Source organism: Musca domestica, unplaced genomic scaffold, assembly GCF_030504385.1.
Source record: "Musca domestica strain aabys unplaced genomic scaffold, Musca_domestica.polishedcontigs.V.1.1 29, whole genome shotgun sequence".
Lineage (NCBI taxonomy): Eukaryota > Metazoa > Arthropoda > Insecta > Diptera > Muscidae > Musca > Musca domestica.
Genome location: NW_026712296.1, coordinates 10,320,991 through 10,327,423, shown reverse-complemented (window position 1 = coordinate 10,327,423; position 6,433 = coordinate 10,320,991).

Genomic DNA, 6,433 nt, shown 5'->3' with positions numbered 1-6,433 from the left:
TATTGAAAATGGGCTATATAGGTCCACGTTTTGTGCAGCCCCCATATAATAACACCTCCCGATATTGGGTATTTTGATGATTTTTGCGGCTATATTCATCGAAATTTTTTAAAATTTAGTATTTTAAGTTCTTAACAAGTACTAGAACCGGTGACAGTAAATTGAGTATGTTGTTCTACATCCAAATAACCATACTTTCACATATTCGGTATTTTCTAGATTTTTGAGACATTATTCAATGGAATTGTATAAAATTCGAGTTCGTAAAGGGTAGCACAGCTTGTGACAGAGAAATGCTTATGGAGGTACAGGGCTATACAAATAGCCTCCTTATTCGGGTACTTCCACATATTCAGTATTTTGATGTTATTGCGACATTACAAACCGGAATTTTTCAAGTTTCGCATTTGATTACTGTAATGACCTATAGCCAAAAAATTGCCCCAACATAACAGCAACTCCCTATATTCAGTATTTTTATACCCTCCACCATGGTAAGGAGGGTTTATTAAGATTGTCATTCCGTTTGTAACGCCTCGAAATATACGTGTTAGACTCCACAAAGTATATAGATCCTTGAACAGCATAAAACTCTATGTCGATTTAGCGATGTCCGTCCGTCTGTGGAAATCACCCTAGCTTCCGAACGGAATGAAGTAGGTTGATAACATTTTACTCAATTGTATATTATGTCTGCAGGTATTTAAAATGGACCATGTTTTGTTATAGGTGCAGGTTCACGTCTTCGTATTGCCCCCATATTACGGTACCTCCCGATATTCGATATTTTGATGATTACGGTACCTCCCGACATTCGGTATTTTGAAGATTTTAGCGACACTATTCACCGCAATTGTTTCAAATTTGGCATTTGAAGTTCGTAATGGATACTACAGCCTAAGACAGAAAATTGTTTGTGCAGGTCCAAGTCTTCGTATACACCTCCCGATATTCGGTATTTCGATGATTTTAGCGACATTATTTACCGGAATTGTTTCAAAAATGGTATTTGAAGTTCGTAATGGATAATACAGCTTATGACAGAAAATTGTCTGTGCAAGTCCTTGCCTTGGTGTAGCCCCCATATTAAGGTACCTCCCGATATTCGGTATTTTGACGATTTTCGCGACACTATTCACCGAAATTTTTTCATATTTGGAATTTGAAGTTTGTAAAGGGTACCACAGCCTGTGACAGAAAAATGCTTATGGAGGTACAGGTCTTCCTATAGCCTCTCTATAGGGTACTTCCATATATTCTGTACTTTTGAGGTTATTGCGACATTATTCACCGAATTTTTCAAGTTTTGTATTTGATTATTGCAATGACCTATAGCAAAATTGCCGATGCAGATCCACGTCTTCGTACAGACCCCAACATAACAGCAAATCCCTATATTCAGTATTTTTATGAATTTAAATGTGTTTTTCAACGTTTTTTTTTTTTGTTTTGAAAATTTCCAAATCCCTTCCAAATGCGGGAGGGCCAATTTCAAAACTTTAATTGGTTTGTAGATCTAGATAATAACAGGTGCTAATTGCATTATATCAGCGTTTTTAAAACAACTCGTCGTGCTTTGGCGTTGCTTTTGGTAATATAAACTTTTATTAACCATAAATTGTAAAATATTTTAGAGAAAAAATAACTTATTTCAAATTTAGAAAGTCATAAAGTTATTGTATTCAATATAAATACTTACCTCTTGAAATAATCATTTACAGGAAAATTCTCTTTTTGTTTTTCTCAATTTATTGTTACTTAAATAAAATCAAAGTAAATAATAAAAATTTTACATCTCAGTAAATTATCTTGTATATAACATGTTGTATTCTATCTGGAAATTAGGAATAAAGAATAGAGCCTAGAAATTCGTTTATCGTTGACTTAACACACCTTTGATAGTTTTTGTTTGATTTGTAACAAACAATGTGTTAATGTTAATTAATACTTATTTTCCAAGTATATATAATATGTTTACAATTTCCAATATATTTGTATAACAAGTCATGTTTTTGTGTTTGATATTTCTTTTCTCAACAACCATTAACAAATATTTGTTTCTACAAAAAGCCAACATAAAAAAATATTTTTTTTTGATTAAAAGTAATGTAGAATTATTAATATACTTTGTATATTTGAGCTAAAACATTAGTGGGTAATTTACACATGGATAGAAAAGTCCAGGTTAAAAGCAGTGGACGATACGATTGGAAGAGATCGATGTTTTTCTTTTTTTTTTTAGACAAAGCTTTCTTATATTCTTCGGCGTGATTATCAGAGTATGTATCGTGATCAACATAAAATTCTACGTGGATTTAAAGATGTCCGTCTTTGTTTTTGAAATCGCGATACAGCCCACATTATTTGACGTAGAGTTTGGCAAAACAATTTTTATTGTGTCTGGGATTATTGGCATTGGTATAGCCGCTATATAGGTACCGTTATATAGGTACCTTCTGAAATTCGGAATTTTGATAATTTTCGCAACATTTTTCTCGGATTTGTGTAAAAACTGGTATTTGTAGGTCATAATGTATTCTAGCTCTGGTGGCGAATCATTGAATATTAAGGTCCACGTTTTCTTATAGCGCACATATAGCGACACCCGCCGATATTCGGTACTTTGATAATCCTAGTCACATTCACCAACGAAACTGTCTCAAATTTGGTATTGAAGAAGATTTGAATTCAAGCGTGATAGTGTAATTTTTTTTTACTTGGCTGGAAAAAGACAAGTGACTATCGTTAGACCACTCCAGCATTTAAATGTTAAAAAATCTTTTGTGACTCGTACCATCGCTCGTTACCGTGATACTTGTAGCGTAGCCCGACGTCAAGGAAGTGGACGAAAGAAAACAGTAACATAAGCAGGAATGGTTCGAAAAGTAAAGAAGCGACTTGATCAAAACACGCGACGCAGTGGCCGAAAAATGAATGGTGAGCTGAACATATCGCAATATTCCATTCTGAAAATAACGCAATGGAATAAACGCAAATAAAATGGGGTAATGGGGGTGGGGGGGAAATTCCAAAAAGTGCAAGAACTTACACCGCAACAGAAAGAAAATAGACTCAAAAGAGGCCATGGTGATAGTGTGGGCCGCCATAACTGCCGATGGTCGCTCTCCGCTCGTATAAATCGACCGTGGCATCAGAATAAATGCAGAATATTATAGCGAAAATATCCTGGAGGGTGTATTAAAGCCTTGGGCACGCAAACATTTTGACCGTAGACCTTGGATATTCCAACGGGACTCAGCACCATCGCACTCAGCACGCGCCGCCCAAAAATGGTTACAAAATGCGGTCTCGCTTCATTTTCAGCGCACAGTGGCCACCAAAATCTCCGGATACCAATCCGTTAGACTATTGTGTCTGGAGTATTTTGGAAAGCAAGGTTGGCACTAAAAAATACCAAAGTGTCAATCATCTCAAGCAAGCGCTTCGCCGGGAATGGGCCATAATTCGTGCCAAAGGTGAACAATTCGAACAAATCCAAACTTATTCTAAAATTTGATGTCATTTGCGACATTTTTTGCTTTCATTCAAATTAAAAAAACAAAAACAAGTAAAAAAGCAGCTAAATTCGGTCAGGCCGAACTTTTAATACTTTCCGCAATTTGAAGACGTCAACCTTTCTGTCATAGGCTGTAGTACCCATTGTGCCCATTTAAATACGAAATTTGTTCCAATTCCGTTTAAAAATGTCGTAAAAATCATCAAAGTACCGAATATCGGGAGGTCCCGTAATTGAGGGACTATGCGAAAACGTGGACCTGCAGAGACAATTTTCTGTCACAGATTGTAGTATCCATTATGAACTTCAAATACCAAATTTGAAACATTTCCGGTGAATAATGTCGCTAAAATCATCAAAATACCAAATATCGGGAGGTACCGTTATATAGGGGCTACACGAAAGCGTGGGCCTGTACGGACAATTTTCTATCGTAGGCTGTAGTATCCATTACGAACTTCAAATACCAAATTTGAAACATTTCCGGTGAATAAAGTGGCTTAAATCACTAAAATATCGAATATCGGTAGGTACCGTTACATGGGGGTTATACTAAAACGTGGCCCTATACATACAATTTTTCGCCTGTGAGTCTAGAACCCATTATTACGTATACATACCAATTTCTAGACAAATCCATGGAAAAAATGTGGCGAAAATCATCAAAATACCGAATATCGGCAGGTACTGTTATATGGTGGCTATACCAAAACGTGGACCGATATATCTCAGTTTCAATAACAATCATCCTAGATATAATACAAATTGTTCTGCCAAATTTTGAAGGTCTCCATCAATTAATGTGGGCTGTATCGTGATTTCAACAGACAGCCGCACATCGTCAAATCGACTTAGAATTTTATGCTGATCATGAATGAAATAACAAAGTTAATATATCCACATTTCCAAGGTGGTGGTTTTAACAGGTAAAAAGACATTAATTTTGGCCAGGCTGAACTTGTAACCGTTATATGAGGGCTATCCCAAAACCTGGACCGATATATCTCATTTTCAATACCTGCCATCCTAAACAAAAGTAAAAAAAAAAAAAACATTAAGTTCGGCCGGGCCAAACTTTAAATACCCTCCACCTTAGGGTAAAGGAAACATTAGAAGAAATGTGGCAAAAACCATTGAAATGCCGAATATCGGGAGGTACCGTTATATGGGGGCTATACCAAATCGTGGACCTACACATGCAAGGCCACACGAACTGGGACCCATTATGATCTACAACTACCAAATTTTCAGAGAAATCAGTGAAAAAATGTGGCAAAAACCACCAAAATACCGAATATCGGGAGGTACCGTTATATGGGGGCTATACCAAATCACGGACCCATACATGCAAAGTTTCGCCACACGTACAGGGACCCGTTATGACCTACAAATACCAATTTTCAGAGAAATTAGTGAAAAAATGTGGCAAAAACCATCAAAATACCGAATATCGGGAGGTACCGTTATATGGGGACTATACCAGAACGTGGACCGATGTATCTCATTTTCAATACCAACCATCCTAGACACAATACCAATTGCTCTGCTAAATTTTGGCGCTCAACGTCAAATAATGTGGGCTGTATCGTGATTTCAACAGACAGACAGACAGACTGACATCGTTAAATCGACTTAGAATTTTATGCTGATTATGAATATATATACTTTATGGGGTCTACGACGAATATTTAAGGATGTTACAAACGGAATGACAAAATTAATATACCCTCCTTTCCAAGGTGGAGGGTATAAAAACGGTGCCAAATTTTAAAGCTTTACGTCAAATAATGTGAGCTGTACCGTGATTTCAACAGACAGACGGACAGATCGACTCCACGATATCGTATAGCCCCCATATAACGGTACCCTCCGATATTCGGTATTTTGTAATTTTAGTCACATTTTTAATGAATTTGTCGGATATTTTACACAAGGAGTTCACAGTGTACTTTACACCCTGGAAGAGATTTGACTACATAAGTCGACGATATCGTATATCTCCCATATAATGCTACCTTCCGATATTCGGTATTTTGAAAATCCAGACAAGGAGTTCGTTCTGAGTACAATATCCCCTGTATAGGTGCACGATATCGTCATACAACGCTACTATCCCGTTATTCGGTGTTTTAACCACATTTTGTAATGGAATTGTCTGGGGATCCTTCTGAGTACTTTACCCCCTGGAAGAGAATTGTTTATATAGGTCCTCGAAATCGTATAGCCCCCCCTATAATTGTAAAAATCTTTTATATTATTCACTGTTTCTTAAATATGCGTTGGTTTGAAAATATATAATAGTTTTCGAATATTTACCCCTAATTTTTGGAAAGGGATTTGCACAATATGCATATGTATGTAAAAACCAAACATGTATATTACACGCCAATGCAAATCCTTTTCTAAGAGTATGTGTTAAATACGAAGGCGGTGATTGAACGCCAGTATAAATATATGTACGTTTATTTGAGCACATTTATAAGGTACATTCAGAATTGCAAAAAGCCATGGCTTTGTTATGCTCGAATCTTTTCTATCCATATGCTTGTTATGAGTCCTTCTGTAAGGTTTTTATTTTATTATTTTTTTTTTTTGGAAAATTTTACCTAGAAATATATACCATTCTTTTTGAGCCTTAAAAATATACACTTACACTTACATTAAGCAACATCCATACATGTGGGTATATTTGTATTTATAATAACTTTGTGTAAACAGCTTTGCACCGAATGCACATGTAAAGTTTAAGTTGAATATTTTGTGTTGTTTCAGTGAAATCACAGAATAAAAACCAGCTCTCTTCTCTATTTGTATGTACTGGTTTTTGTGTTAAAACATTCATACTTGAGATTTTTCTATGCATATCGAAAGCCACAGAAATTACATGGATTTTAGCATGTTGGTTTTATTTAAACA